This window comes from Erinaceus europaeus, chromosome 1 (genome assembly GCF_950295315.1).
Source record: "Erinaceus europaeus chromosome 1, mEriEur2.1, whole genome shotgun sequence".
In the NCBI taxonomy this organism is placed as follows: Eukaryota; Metazoa; Chordata; class Mammalia; order Eulipotyphla; family Erinaceidae; genus Erinaceus; species Erinaceus europaeus.
In genome coordinates this window covers 153298254-153314371 of record NC_080162.1, presented here as the reverse complement: position 1 = coordinate 153314371, position 16118 = coordinate 153298254, and the positions used below count along the sequence as shown (strand labels likewise).

General features: G+C 40.1%; 1 protein-coding gene across 1 annotated transcript in view; it reads left to right on the top strand.

The window, feature by feature from the left end:
• LOC132541428 (collagen alpha-1(III) chain-like) overlaps nt 1–8983 on the top strand; it is a 35004-nt gene extending 26021 nt beyond the window's left edge. Inside the window, exons 3-4 of the mRNA XM_060202167.1 lie at nt 6969–7091; nt 7707–8983. The gene's annotated coding sequence lies outside the window, so the exon portion shown is untranslated. The remainder of the gene's footprint in view (nt 1–6968; nt 7092–7706) is intronic.
• Nucleotides 8984–16118: the final 7135 nt, after the last annotated feature.

The following is a 16118-nucleotide window of genomic DNA, read 5'->3' as shown; positions in this document are numbered from 1 at the left end:
AGGAACCCTCCTGCACTGCTGCTGGGAATGTCAATTGGTCCAACCTCTGTGGAGAACAGTCTGGAGAACTCTCAGAAGGCTAGAAATGGACCTACCCTATGACCCTGCAATCCCCCTCCTGGGGATATATCCTAAGGAACCCAACACATCCATCCAAAAAGATATGTGTACACATATGTTCTTGGCAGCACAATTTGTAATAGTCAAAACCTGGAAGCAACCCAGGTGTCCAACAACAGATGAGTGGCTGAGCAAGTTGTGGTCTATATACACAATGGAATACTACTCAGCTGTAAAAAATGGTGACTTCACCGTTTTCAGCCGATCTTGGATGGACCTTGAAAAAATCATGTTGAGTGAAATAAGTCAGAAACAGAAGTGTTGGGTAGTTGCCACCTCCCCCTGGCTTCTTCTTATCCATATGCCTATATAGGGATTTACTGATCCAAAGGTTTGGTCTATTTACATAAATCACTTTTACATAAAGCACTCCAGGGCATTGGTGGTTCAGTTATAGGATTCTCGCCTGTTCCGCCCCCTCCTTGTCACACTCTGATTTTCACCAGTCACTTTTCTCTCCACCCTCTCTATATCACATCCTGTTTCCACCCTACTTGGAGAGTATAAAAACAGCTGCTCTTCTGATTAAAGACACTTGGAAATTGCTTTCCGGCTCCGAGAGTTCCAGAGTGTATCTTCTGCGGAAGTTGGTGCAGCACGAGTTCCTGATCCCTCTCCCACACAGCAGCCTAGATCAGCTCCAGTTGAGTTCTCTCCAACCCAGAGAGCACTAGCTCGGGAAGAAGTACCCTCAGGCTATCCCGGCACAGAAGGATGAATATGGGATGATCTCACTCTCAGGCCGAAGTTGAAAAACAAGATTAGAAAAGAAAACACAAGTAGAACCTGAAATGGAATTGGAGTATTACACCAAAGTAAAAGACTCTAATATAGGTCCATGAAAGATGATGAATGACATAGTGGGGGTTGTATTGTTAAATGGGAATCTGGGAAATGTTATGCATGTACAAACTATTGTATTTACTGTTGAATGTAAAACATTAATTCCCCAATAAAGAAATAAATTATTTTTTAAAAAAAGAATAAAACCTATAAGGGGTAGATAGCATAATGGTTATGCAAAGAGACTCTCATACCTGAGGCTCCCAAGTCCCAGGTTCAGTCCCCTATACCACCATAAACCAGAGCTGATCAGTGCTCTGGTAAAATATATATACATATTTATTTAATGTATACATATACATTATACATAACTTACACTTTATTATTTTAAAGGGACAAGGGAGCAGGAAGAAGGTGGGCAATGGAGATCTCTATTATCCTTCCATTTTCCAAATTCAGCTTTAGTGTGTTGATCGTCTTTTAATCCAGTTTGCCAACCTGAAGGTTATCTTCTACCCCCTTAGGACCATATTAGATTGTTCTGGCCCTTTGGTTCCATGGTTTCATTGTAATTTTTTAAATCATATCAAAGCCAATCCTCAAGAAAATTTGATTTTTCCAAATGGAATGATAAATTTAAAAATGGGTAACAGTAAATTCACAGGAGTATATATATTTTTTAATTTTTATTTATAAAAAGGAAATACTGGGGAGTCGGGCGGTAGCGCAGCGGGTTAAGTGCAGGTGGCACTAAGCGCAAGGACCGGCATAAGGATCCCGGTTCGAGTCCCCGGCTCCCCACCTGCAGGGGAGTCGCTTCACAAGGCGGTGAAGCAGATCTGCAGGTGTCTATCTTTCTCTCCTCCTCTCTGTCTTCCCCTCCTCTCTCCATTTCCCTCTGTCCTATCCAACAACGATGACATCAACTACAACAACAATAAAAAGACAACAAGGGCAACAAAAGGGAAGATAAATAAAATTTTTAAAAAATTACAAAAAAAAATTACAAAAAAAAAAAGGAAATACTGACAAAACCATAGGATAAGAGGGGTACAACTCCACACAGTTCCCACCATCAGAACTCCATATCCCATCTCCTCTCCTGATAGCTTTCCTATTCTTTATCCCTCTGGGAATATAGACCCAGGGTCATTATTGGGTGCAGAAGGTGGAAGGTCTGGCGTCTGTAATTGCTTCCCCACTGACCATGGGCATTGACAGGTCAATCCATACTCCCAGCCTCTTTCCCTAGTGGGATGGGGCTCTGGAGAAGTGGGGCTCCAGGACACATTGGTGGGGTTGTCTGCCCAGGGAAGTCCAATTGGCATCATGGTAGCATCTGGAATCTGGTGGCTGAAAAAAGAGTTAACAAATTGTTGACTAATCTTGAACCTAAAGGTTGGAATAGTGCAGATGAAGAGTTAGGGGTCTCCATTTTGTAGATAGTAGACCTATTTTAGTTATATTCCAAAGGGCCCATGACTATACTTTTTTTTCCCTGAGCCCAAAATCTGATATGCAGGTGGATCCAAGTTAATGTCTGGGGAGATGATGTCATGGCTGGAAAAAGGACCAGAAAGCTGGTTCAGGGAAGATAGTCGCTCCCTAATATGGGAAAGGTGTTTAAATATTGGTGACTGTAAGTTCCATCGATTTGATGTCATGTGGGGCCCATATTCAGCTTAGGATACTATGTGACCTCTGCATCCCTATAGATCTGAGCTCACATTCTGTGGTCAGGAGTAGAACATTCCATAATTTCTAATAGCCCAAACTTGAAAGCAACCCAAATGCACGACAGCTGAGTGACTAAGAAATTGTATATATACAATGGAGTATTACTCATCTGTTAAAGGCAAAGTCATCTCTTTTGCCACACCTTGGGTGGAACTTGAAGGAATCATGTTAGGTGAAATAAATCAAAAAGAGAAGGACACAGTGCTCAACGTCCCGGGTTTGAGCCTCCGGTCCCCACCTGCAGGGGGAAAGCTTCACAGTAGTGAAGCAGTGCTGTAGGTATCCCTCTGTCTCCTTCCCTCTCTATCTCATCTTCCTCTTAAGTTCTGCCTGTCTCTATCAAATAAATAAAAAGTAAAAAAATTAAAATAGATTTTTAAAAAAGAGAGGACAAATATCAGATGGTTTCACTGGTAGCTTACACATGTACCAACAACTGTATTTGCTGTTGACTATAAACCATTAATCACCCAATTAAAGAAAAAGTAAAGCACAAGGTGAAAGTTGGACTAAGTATGGTGTATTGTAACAAAACAAAGGACTCTCAGAAGGAAAGTGTTGGGGTCCTGGTGAATGAGAATAGAAAAGGACCTAAATAGGTGAGGATGTTTTGCAGAAACCTATCATGGGGAGATGAGAAATTATACCCATGTGTCTAAAGTTATGCTATAAATTGAGCTGTAGGTCCCCAAAATAAAATGACTTTTAAAAGATATGAAACAACTAAAATTTAGTTTGGTTAAATCTGGCCTTGAGGAAAAAAAAAAAAAAGCCTCCTCCTTTTCACATTGACCCAAGGCTAAGGGTTACTATTTGCTCATCCCCACTGCTAGAGAGAGACTAGTTTCAGTGGAACTGAGAGTGTGGGGAGTTGAAGTGCAGTGTCTTTGATTTCAAATTGAGTAAAAAGCAGTAAATGGAATTGAGATTATGGAATTAAGGATAGTAAACTTGTTAAGTAGCAAAAGATGCAACTGAGTAAAATTCAAGGTCTAATTGGCTTTATTAGATGATTCAGGGAGGAAAATGCTCCCAGGGAATGTACAAAGTGAATTTTTTTTTTTTTAAATCACAATGATATCTAAGAATTGGAAGTGGCTAGAGAGTTAAGGTCATCTCTTCCACATGGGAAGAGTTAGTGATATCAAAGAAACTTAAGGAAGAGAGCAGGCCAGGCAGTAGCTCACCCGGTTAAATGCACATAATACAAAGTGCAAGGACCTGTGCAAGGATCTAGGTTGGAGGTCATGGCTCCGCACCTGCAGGGGAGTCATATTCACAAGGGGTGAATCAGTTCTGTAGGTGTCTTTCTCTCTTCCTCTCTATCTCCCCTTCCCGCTCAATTTCTTTCTGTCCTATCCAGTAAAATAAAAATAAATAAATAAATAAAAATGGCCACCAGAAGCAATGGATTCATACTGCCGGCATCAGCTCCAGCAATAACCCAAGAAGCAAAAAGAAAAGAAAAAAGAAAGAGAAAGGAGAAAAATGTCTGAAATTTTGAAATTTTTTGAAAATCCACTTGTAGATGAGAACTGATTTACCATATTGTAAATGGCCATGGAGATTGATTAATTGAGACAAAGAGTGGAAAGGCTTGAGAAAGTGAAAAGCAGAAGAGACTGAATAGGGAAAAGGAGTTTGACCAGTAAATTAAAAGCAAAAATGATATTTACAGACTGGGCAGTGATACATCTGGTTAAGTGCACATATTAGAATGCATAAGAACCTTGGCTCATGCCCCAGGCCACTACCTACAAGGGAAATACTTCATGAGTGGCGAGGCAGTGCTGCAGATGTCATTCTCTCTCCCTAACCTCCCCCCCCAGTTTCTCTGTCTCTAACCAAAATTTTAAAAAATCATATATTTAAAAAAATAAATAAATCTTTTAATTCTCTGAGCCATTATAAGCCAGAGCTAAGCTGATAAAAAAAAAGATGTTTGATAATCTTTTTCTTTCTTGCATGATAATGATCAGTCACTTTTCTTCAAGTCATGGAGCTTGAAGAAATCATGTTAAGTGAGATAAGTCAGAAACAGAAGGATGCTGGTCGGCATCATGCATGATGCTGACCAGACTTCCCTGGACAGATGACCTCACCAATGTGTCCTGGAGCTCCACTTCCCCAGAGCCCCACCCTACTAGGGAAAGAAAGAGGCAGACTGGGAGTATGGATCAACCAGTCAACACCCATGTTCATCGGAGAAGCAATTACAGAAGCCAGACCTTCCACCTTCTGCATCCCACAATGACCTTGGGTTCATACTCCCAGAGGCATAAAGAATAGGAAAGCTATCAGGGGAGGGGAGGGGATATGGAGATCTGGTGGTGGGAATTGTGTGGAGTTGTACCCCTCTTATCCTATGGTTTTGTTAATGTCTCTTTTTAAAATAAATATAAAAAAGTAAAAAATAAAAATAATAACAATTTAAAAAAAGAAACAGAAGGATGAATATGGGATGATCTCACTCAGAGGCAGAAATTGAAAAACAAGATCAGAAGAGAAAACACTAAGCAGAACCTGGACTGGAGTTGGTGTATTGCACCAAAGTAAAAGACTCTGGAGTGCGTGGGAGGAGAGTTCATGTCCTGGAACATGATGGCAGAGGACCTAGTGGGTGTTGTATTGTGTGGAAAACTTAGAAATGTTATGCATGTACAAACTATTGTATTTACTGTCAAATGTAAAACATTAATCCCCCAATAAAGAAATTTATAAGTACATTATTAATTTTAGGACAACTTCTATACTTATTTCTGTAACATCTAACACCCCCCATCCCTTTGAATTTCACATGAATTTCAGGCCAATATATCTAATCTTATATTTAACATCTCCAATGGGCTACCTGATATATCAAACTGAGCATGCCCACAACATGTGTCATTCCAGTCATGTGTCAGTCTCAATCATCCACCTCCTAATCATGGTGACTAATCCAGCAAGGGCAAAATGACCCCAACCAGACCTACCAGAGACTTTCTGAGATTTTTAAAAAATTTTATTTATTATTGTAACATGTGTGCTCAACCAGGTGTGCCACCACCCGGTCCCAAATTTTATTTATTTATTATTAATAAATTATTAGTGACAGAAATTGAGAGGGGAGGGAGATAGAGAGGAGTGAGACAGAGAGACATCTGCAGCTCTACTTCACCACTTGTGAAGCTTTTCCCCTGCAGGTGGGGACCAGGGCTTGAACCTGAGTCCTTGCACACTAGTGTGTGCACTTAACCAGGAGTGCCACTGCCTGGCCCCGATTTCTTTTTTAACATTTTATTGGGGAAATGGTAGTTTACAGGACAGTGTTTGACTGATGGGTACAACCTCTCATTTCCCCATAGTGGATGTCTGCACACCCACCCACCCTAGTTTTTTTCCACCATTGTGAAATGGGTAGCGGACACTTTTTCCCTTCATCTGCTCCCTCCCCGGGAGTCCTTTGTTATAATACACCACACTCAGTGCAGGTTTTATCTTGTGTCTTCCCTTTTCTTGTTTCTTGGTTTCAACCTATGATTGGAATCATCTGGAATTTTTCTAACTAGCTACTGGAAGTGAAGAATATTTCTTCTTACTGGTAATAAGACCAGCAGGAGGTGAGACCAAGCACTGTTCACAAGTAGTGCATTTCAGGGTGTGAGAGAACAGACTGGACAGAAAGGAAAGGAAGAGCTAAGAGATTCTCCTCTTGTAGTCTTGCACTGCTCTGTGGCCATGGTCACCCCCATAATTCTCATACTCTGTTTATATGAAACAATAACTTGCTTTGACTTGCATTTTTTCCCACTTGTAACCAAAGATTGTAACTGCCATGATCAGTGAGTAAATATTTGTAATTTTTTTTAAATTTTAAGTTTATCAGAGAAGTCTATTGTGATTCTAAATATATATAATAGTAAGATTCTCGTTATGTGGTTTCATTTTACTAAGAACCTGTTTTGTTAAAAATAGAGGTTGACAGAAGAAATGTTTTTCTGTTATTTTTTTTTTCTACTGAGGGAAAATCTTCCACAATCTAAGAAGAAAATAAATTAGGAGATATGTCTAATGATAACAATGGCACACAGAGGTAAAGTATCAATTGATTCTCCAAGTCATAAAAATAAAATTATCCTAATGGTTAAGCTATAAAATGTATATTATAGGAACCACAGAAGAATCATAACATTTGCAAAGAGACAGAATGATTCTTGGGTTTGTAAAGCTTGAAATAATCATAATATTTAAAATTATTATTTTATTTCAAAAAATGAATTAATTTATTGTTGCTTGTGGCCTTGTGCTTGCACTCCCGGACTGACCTATTTATTCTTTTATTTCAGAGAAAGACAGAGAAGGAGGCACGGGAAGCACACCATAACACTGTTCCCCCATTTTTGCTGCATCCCTTAATGCTATGGTGCTCTCACATGGTGTCAGGGTTTGGACTTGGAGTATTATGCATGGTAAGACACTCTGTATATAGGATGAACTATCTCATAGCCTTTGCTTTTACATTTTAAAGCATATACACACATAGGAAAAAAAAATAGTGTTTACCACTACATCCTTGATTCAATTGTCAAGGTTACAAACTAATTTGTTTCATTGACTCCTCTCTTTTTTCTTTCCTGAAATGATTTAAAGTAAATCCTAAGTTGCGGTATAATATTCTCATTTACTTCAAAATGCATCTCTAAAAATTAAACTTTTTTTTTATTTCATTAGAAATGTCAGCTGATACTTTTAAGTGTTCCTGAAAAGTATGGAATACAATTTTTTTTTCAATTTCTATTTTTATAGGTGAGGAAAGAGGATGAGACCATTCTTTTTGCTGTTCAACACATTTATTGATTATATATGGAGAAAGAGAGAGAGGAGAGAACGAGATGTGCCACGTACCACCACTCTGGTACATGGTACACTAGGTTCTGGGAGTCAAACCAGGTGCCTTAGACATGCCAAGCTAACATTCTACCAGTTTTTTTTTTTTTTTTAACCACAGTGTACAATCTTTTAATTGTATAAGGTGTTGCATTTAGATAGTGGTTCACATGTTATGTTTACATCCTTTCAAACAGCAAGATGCCAGTAAGCAAACAAATAGTTATGTCTCTTCGGCGGCATCCACTCTGGCGACGATGGCCTAGAAGAGCCGCGGGTCATGGCAGCCCACGACACCCTTTTTGAGGGGCTGACCCAAGTTGTAGTGCTCAACGAAGCTGCAAGCATAGCGCGTGTAGACGAGCGTGATCGGCTTTTTGTACTGCTCCACGATCACCGCACTGGGCAACTCGGCTGGATCGTCCGCAGGACGTCAACAGGGCTCACAGCTCCAGCTGGCCTCTGCACAATGAGGTGCACACAATCTCGTCGCAGTAGATCACATACTTTTCCTGGCAGTAGGCATTGCAGGTCTCCAGATCGGTTAGGAAGGGCAGGAAATCTTCGATGTGCTTCTGCATATACTTGGCAGTTCGGCTCCTTGGGCTCTCCAGCGTCATGGAGAACACCAGCTGGTCTTGGATAGCTTAGTACGTGCAGTGGCCGTCAGCTGGTATATCCTCCACATTCTGGCCCCCAGGATGGCAGAGTGCCTCATCTCCTCCTCGCGGCAGAAGCTGTTAAGGTGCTCCATCTCGGCCTCAGCGATTCTCTCCTGCCACTCTCACTCCAGGGCAGCTCTTCCTTCATGTCTTCTCTGTGCCCTGGACGGGTGGGGCGGCTGGTTCTCCAGATCCATCTTTACCAGGTCTTCGGTGCCGTATCCAGGTTGCTGCTGCCGCAGAAGCTCTCACGGTCCTTCTCCAACTCCTGTTGGTGCCTCTGCTCCATCTCAGCTTCAAGGCGAGCCACGTCAATGTACAACTGTTTTCTTTGCTGTTCAGGCCCTGGATTCAGGCCTGAAGGTCTTTGTTCTGGCAGTGGTGGCGCTGTAACATCTGCTGCTGTTCACTCTGTGCATCATCCATGTTCTTGAAGTTCAAGTTTAGTGGTGGTTAAAGTTTTCGTTCAGAATTTTATGCTCTTCATTTTTGTCACCTTACAAAAGTAGTTGATAAAGCCTCAGTCATTTTCCTTGTTCCTGTAGTTACAGTGAGATCATAAAAGTGACAGGGATCCCAATTTAATAGAAGATTTCCAGATATCTCAAGAGGCTGATGATAGTGAGTGTGATTTACTTTATAGTTCTGTGCTATATGTGTTTAAGGAGACAGGGTTTAGAGAATATTCTCTTCTGTAGCCTGCAATCAAATCTAAGTGATTTGTCGTTTCCCATAAGGTCTGTGCTAACATGAGTAAATGAAATGATTCTGGCTCTTTAGTACCTGAAATAAAATTAACTTAATCGATTTAACATTTTTATTATTGATTTAATTGTGATCAACAAGACTGTAGAGTAAGAGAGGTACAATTCCACACAATTCCCACCACCAGAGTTACACTTCCCATCCTCTCGACTGGAAGCTTTCCTATTCTTTATTCCTCTGGGAACACTGACCCAGGATCATTATGGGGTGCAGAAGGTGGAAGGTCTGGTGTCTGTAACTGCTTCTTCACTGGACATGGCTGTTGGCAGGTGGATCCATATTCCCAGCCTGTTTCTATCTTTCCCTAAGGGGGCAGGTCTCTGGAGAGGTGGGGTTCAATGACACATTGGTGGGGTTGTCTGCCCAGAAAGTCATGTTGGTGTCATGGTAGCATTTGCAACTTGGTGGCTAAAAAATCATTAAGATATAAAGCAGAACAGATTGTTAAATAATGAGGAATCTAAAGGTAAGACTATAGCAGATGATTTGGGGTCTCCATTTATGATAAAGCTAGGAAGTCTATTTTAGGTATATTCCAATGGGCCCATGATGACATTAGTTTTTGCCTGAATCTGACAGCTAACATACAGGTGGGCTAAAGATATTGTCTGGGGAGATGGTGTCAGAGTTGGAAATAGGACTAGAAAGCTGGATCAGGGTAAAGAGTAGCTCCCAAATATGGGAAAATTGTATAATTGATAACTATAAACCCATTGATTTGATCTGGGACCCATACTCATTACAGGAGCCTGTGTAACCTCTGCATCCCTGTAGGTCTGAACTCGCATTCTGTGGTCAAGGCTAGGAATATTCTAGGCTGCACTCAATCCAGGGTCCATCTTGAGTAGCAGAATATGCTGACTCAACCTCCCTTTGGAGAATGGGGCACAATTTAGCATTTAATAGTATTTTCTTAATTTTTTGAAAATAATGTTTGTTAGGTTGCCTCCATCTTGGAACAGATCACTCCAACCTCTTCATAGTATATTTCTTTAACTTTACTAATCTGTACTTTCACTTACATTTCTTGTTCAGCTTGCAAAAAAAGAAAATAATAGTAGTATTTTTTTTAAAAAAGTATTTTTTTAAAAAGTCTTAGGGCTGGGTGGTGACATACCTGGTTGAGTGCACATGTTATACAACATGCAAGGACACAGGTTCAAGACTCCCTGCTGTCCATCTGCAGGGATAAAAATTTGTGAATAGTGAAGCAGTGCTGCAGGTGTCTATCTCCCTTTCTATCTCCTCCCCCCTCTTATTTTCTCTCTGTTTATATCCAGTAAATTAATTAATTAATTAAGTTACAAGTTTTAAATTGAATGAAGGAGACAGCATAATGGTTATGTAAGGAGACTCTCATGCCTGAGGCTTTAAGGCCCCAGGTACAGTACTACAAACTACCATAAGTCTGAGCTGAGCAGTGTTCTGGTAAGGAAAAAAAAATGTTTAAAATTAACCTTCCATTGATTTATATTATTTTATGTATTTTAAGGATTTTTTTTAATACTTTAAATATTTATCTACTTACTAACTAGAAAGAGACTGAACCAGTAACACTCTGGTACTTATCATGCCAAGGATCAAATAATCAAACTGAGGACCTAATGTTTGATAAGCCAATGTTTTTATATACTGAGCAATCTCTCAGACCTTTCCATGCTTTTTTCAAAGGTAAGTTATCCCTGCATGCCCACCACCAGTGCTGATATCCTCCACCTTCATTTAATAGAACTTATCCATCTTTTGTCCTTCTTGCACTGTCCCCCTACTGACACACCTAACATTTTCTTTCTTTTTTTTTTCTTTTTTCTTTTCTTTTTTTAACCAGAGTATTGCTCAGCTCTAGCTTATGGTGGTGCAGGGAATTGAACCTGGGACTATAGAGCCTCAGGCATGAGAGTCTGTTTGCATGACCACTATGCTATCTACCCCCAACCCAAATAATTCCTTATTGTGATATGAGAAGAAAGTAGATAGTATAGCCACTGTTCAATATTTTTTTTTCTCAGAAAAGGTCTTTTGAAAATTCTCAAAGTGATATGAATCCATGTGGGTATAAAATCTCCAAATGGTTTAAATAAAGCTCATCTTTCCTACTGGGTAGTTACAGATACTTTTTATTATTATTATTATCTTTATTTGTTGGATACAGACAGTCAGAAATTAAGAGGGGAGTGGGAGATAGAGAGGGAGAGAGACATACCTGCAGCCCTGCTTCACCACTTGCAAAGGCTTCCCCCTGCAGGTGGGGACTGGGCCCTTGACCCTGGATCCTTGTGCACTGTAATGTGTGCACTGAACCAGATGCACCACCCGGCCCCATTACAGATACTCTTAATGTCGCCCTGGTCACTTTACAGACCTTGGCATTCAATGTCAGATACTAGAACACACATTCCACTACATGTGCTTCAATCAGATTTTTCTCCTTTCCTTTTCTATTTTCATTATTGTTACTGTGTTGGGTTCTCAAACATGCATAACTCCGCTGTTTCTCAGATTGTTTTTTTTTTTTCATTTATCATTTCTGATAAAGAGAGAAAGATCGACAGGGATGAGGAGAGAAAGAGATACACAGAGAAGAGGAGAGATATCACAAAACTGTTCTACCATTTATAGTGCTTCCCCAGTTCTCTTGGTGCTCCCGTGTTGTGCCAGAATTCTGACCCAGGTCTTCAATGATGGTAAGACACAAACCCTGTCAGATGAGCCACCTCTAGGTACTCATCCTCTCTCTTCCTTCTTTTCTGTCTCTTCCTTTTTAAATTTCAAAGCCTCCCTCCACCAGGGCAGAACAGAATAATATGTAATATATTTCCTTCTATTCCTTTGGGGAACTAAAAAAAAGGAGAGAGAACTATTTGGCACTGTGGGTAGGTTGCACCTCTCAATGTAGTTGGTGGTAACTCCTTTGGGGATTCATTGACTGTAGGTACTTGGCTTTATTTATTTATTTTACCAGAATACTGCTCAGTGGGCTTATGGTGGTATGGAGGGTTGAACCCAGGACTCCAGAGCTTCAGACATGAAAATCTGTTGCATAACCATGATGGATCCACCAACCCTCCCTCCATCCATTTAATTTTCTTTTTCACTCCTACTATAATCCAAGGCAACCTGTTCACATTTATGTTAAGTGGACATCCACCCAGAAAACAAAATGATGGTCTCCAGTTCTGGCATAAACCTTTTATTGTTTTCCAAATACAAATATATTTTAAAGATTTATTAATTTGTGGTCCGGGAGGTGGCGCAGTGGATAAAGCACAGGACTCTCAATCATGAGATCCTGGGTTCAATCCCTGGCAGCACATGTACCAGAGTGATGTCTGGCTCTTTTTCTCTCCTCCTATGTTTCTCATTAATAAATAAATAAAATATTAAAAAACAGTTATTAATTTATGAGAGAGGACAGAGCATTACTCTGTCATATACAGTGCCAAGGAGTGATTCAGGACCTCATGCATATAATTTTGATACAATATCCACTACACCACCTTCTGGACTGCCATACCTTTAGGTTTCCTGAAGCCTTCCTCCCTTGACTTAACAGGAACGATCGTTTTCTTTCTTTTTTTTTTAAATTTATTTCTTTATTGGGGAATTAATGTTTTACATTCAACAGTAAATACAATAGTTTGTACATGCATAACATTCCCCAGTTTCCCATTTAACAATACATCCCCCACTATGTCATTTATCATCCTTCATGGACCTGTATTCTCCCCACCCACCCACCCCAGAGTCTTTTACTTGGGGACAATACGCCAATTCCATTTCAGGTTCGACTTGTGTTTTCTTTTTCTGATCTTGTTTTTCAACTTCTGCCTGAGAGTGAGATCATCCCATATTCATCCTTCTGTTTCTGACTTATTTCACTCAACATGATTTTTTCAAGGTCCATCCAAGATCGGCTGAAAACGGTGAAGTCACCATTTTTTACAGCTGAGTAGTAGTCCATTGTGTATATAGACCACAACTTGCTCAGCCACTTATCTGTTGTTGGACACCTGGGTTGATTCCAGGTTTTGGCTATTACAACTTGTGCTGCCAAGAACATATGTGTACACAGATCTTTTTGGATGGATGTGTTGGGTTCCTTAGGATATATCCCCAGGAGAGGAATTGCAGGGTCATAGGGTAGGTCCATTTCTAGCCTTCAGAGAGTTCTCCAGACTGTTCTCCACAGAGGCTGGACCAATTTACATTCCCAGCAGCAGTGCAGGAGGGTTCCTTTGACCCCACACCCTCTCCAGCATTTGCTGCTGTTCCCTTTTCTGATGTATGACATTCTCACAGGAGTGAAGTGATATCTCATTGTTGTCTTTATTTGCATTTCTCTGACAATCAGAGACTTGGAGCATTTTTTCATGTGTTTCTCAGCCTTTTGGATCTCTTCTGTGGTGAATATTCTGTCCAATTCCTCCCCCCATTTTTGGATGGGGTTATTTGTTGTCTTGTTGTTGAGTCTTTATATATGTTGGTTATTAAACTCTTATCTGATGGATGTATGGCATGTAAAGATCTTCTCCCATTCTGTGAGGGGTCTCTTGGTTTGGGTAGTGGTTTCTTTTGCTGTGAAGAAGCTTTTTAATTTGATGTAGTCCCATAGGTTTATACTTGCCTTAGTCTTCTTTGTAATTGGATTCATTTCATTGAAAATGTCTTTAAAATTTATGCAGAAAAGAGTTCTGCCAATATTTTCCTCTAAGTATTTGATAGTTTGTGGTCTTTCATCCAAGTCCTTGATCCACTTGGAATTTACTTTTGTATTTGGTGAAATACAGTGATTCAGTTTCATTCTTCTGCGTGTTTCAACCCATTGTTTCCAACACCATTTGTTGAAGAGACTCTGCTTTCCCCATGTAATAGTCTGGGCCCCTTTGTCAAAGATTAGATGTCCATAGGTGTGGGGCCTCATTTCTGGGCTCTCAATTCTATTCCACTGGTCAGTGTGTCTATTCATGTTCCAGTACCAAGCAGTTTTGATGACAGTGGCCCTATAATATAGTTTGAGATCTGGAGGCATTCTGGTTCTGTTCTTTTTTCTCAAGATTGTTTTGGCAATTCTAGGTCTTTTCTGGTTCCAGATAAACATTTGTAGCATTTGTTCTATTCTCCTAAAAAATGTGCTTGGGATCTTGATGGGGATAGCATTAAATTTGTAGATGGCTCTGGGTAATATATTCATTTTGATGGTGTTAATTCTTCCAACCCATGAACATGGAATATCTTTCCACTTCTTTGTGTCTGTTTCAATTTCTTTGAGTAGTGACTCATAATTTTCAGTATACAAGTCTTTCACTTCCTTGGTTAGATTTACTCCTAGATATTTTATTGTTTATGTTGCTATAGTAAAAGGAATTGATTTCTGGATTTCAATTTCTTCTAACTTAGTGTTTGCATAGAGGAATGCCACTGACTTTTGAATGTTAATTTTATAGCCTGACACCTTACTGTATTGCCTGATGATTTCCAAAAACTCCATCACATTCTGTTTAGGACAAGGTGATAATAAACGATTCCTTATTTACCAATGCTTCATTTTCACCATGCACTTTTAAATCAATAGAAGAACAGTAAAAACTATTATGACTAATAATAGCACTATTCTCTTTTGATGGTGCTAAGTGATTACATAGAAACCAAGGTGCAAATAGACACAAATCCTCCTGCAGAGAGAAACAATCATTCCCCCCACCCGACCTTTTCACATTGTTTGCCCCACATACACAATCAATCTAAAAATATCATTTTCTCTTATGTTTGCTGAGCTGAAACATTGTCTTCCAGGGACTCGAGTGTCACCCTGCTGCCAGCTGTTTGGAAAAGCTCTTGGAGTCTGGAGGTTGCTCTGCACATCCCTGGTGCAGCCTGGGAAACAGGAGTCAAGGTTATGGAGGTGCAGAGTTCCATACTACCTCAGCTGTGTTAGGGAGAAGGAGAAGAGGAGAAGGTGCCAGACATGAGAAAATAATTTGTCTAATGAGAAAATGATTTCCTCTACCTTAACTTCTTAATTCATTTTTTATCCATACCTGGGTTGTGTGTGAATTGACTCAGTCAGAAGAAAAGAAAACTTTGTTTAGAATTGATTTCTGTTTCTTTCTTTTTTTAAAGTTTGTTTTTTAAACTTTTTAAAGTTTATTCCCTTTTTGTTGCCCTTGTTTTATTGATGTAGTTATTGTTGTTGTTGTCATTGTTGTTGTTGATGTTGTTGGATAGGACAGAAATGGAGAAAGGATGGGAAGACAGAGGGTACAGAAAGATAGACACCTGCCTACCTACCCACCACTTGTGAAGCAACTCCCCTGCAGGTGGGTAGGCGGGGGCTCGAACCTGGATTCTTACGCCGGTCCTTGCACTTTGTGCCACCTGTGCTTAACCCGCTGCCCTACTGCCCAACTCCTTTGAGTTTGTTTATTTTTCTAAAAGTCACTTTCACTTGAAAGTTTCTCAAAATCTCAAGCTTTTTGTTTTGGTTGTTGGGTTTTTCTTGGCAAGATTTTTTTTTTGTAGTTTTTTTTCTTTATTTAAGAAAGGATAAATTAACAAACCCATAGGGTAGGAGGGGTACAACTCCACACAATTCCCACTACCCAATCTCCATATCCCACCTGATAGCTTTCCCATTCTCTATCCCTCTGGGAGCATGGACCCAGGGTCATTGAGAGTTGCAGAAGGTAGAAGGTCTGTCTTCTGTAATTGCTTCCCCGCTGAACATGGGCGTTGACTGGTCCATACTCCCAGTCTGCCTCTCTCTTTCCCTAGTAGGGTGGGTCTCTGGGGAAGCTGAGCTCCAGGACACATTGGTGGGGTCTTCAATCCAGGGAAGCCTGGCCAGCATCCTGGTGGCATCTGGAACCTGGTGACTGAAAATTTTTTTTTTCAAATCTTATAATAAATTTATGTAGAGAATTTACAGGAAAATGAAGATGTGCAGAGAACTTGCATATATCTATTTCTACTATTTTTAACATGTTATATTAGTGTGGTATATTTTTTTTACAGTTAATTAACAAACATTGAGGCAGTATATTACTTTTTTATTTTACTTATCTTCCAGAGAACTGCTCAAGTCTGGCTTATGGTGATGCTAGAGACTGAACCTGGGACCTCAGAGCCTCAGGCATGGAAGTCTTTCACAGAACCATTATGCTCTATCCCTGGTCCCAAGACACT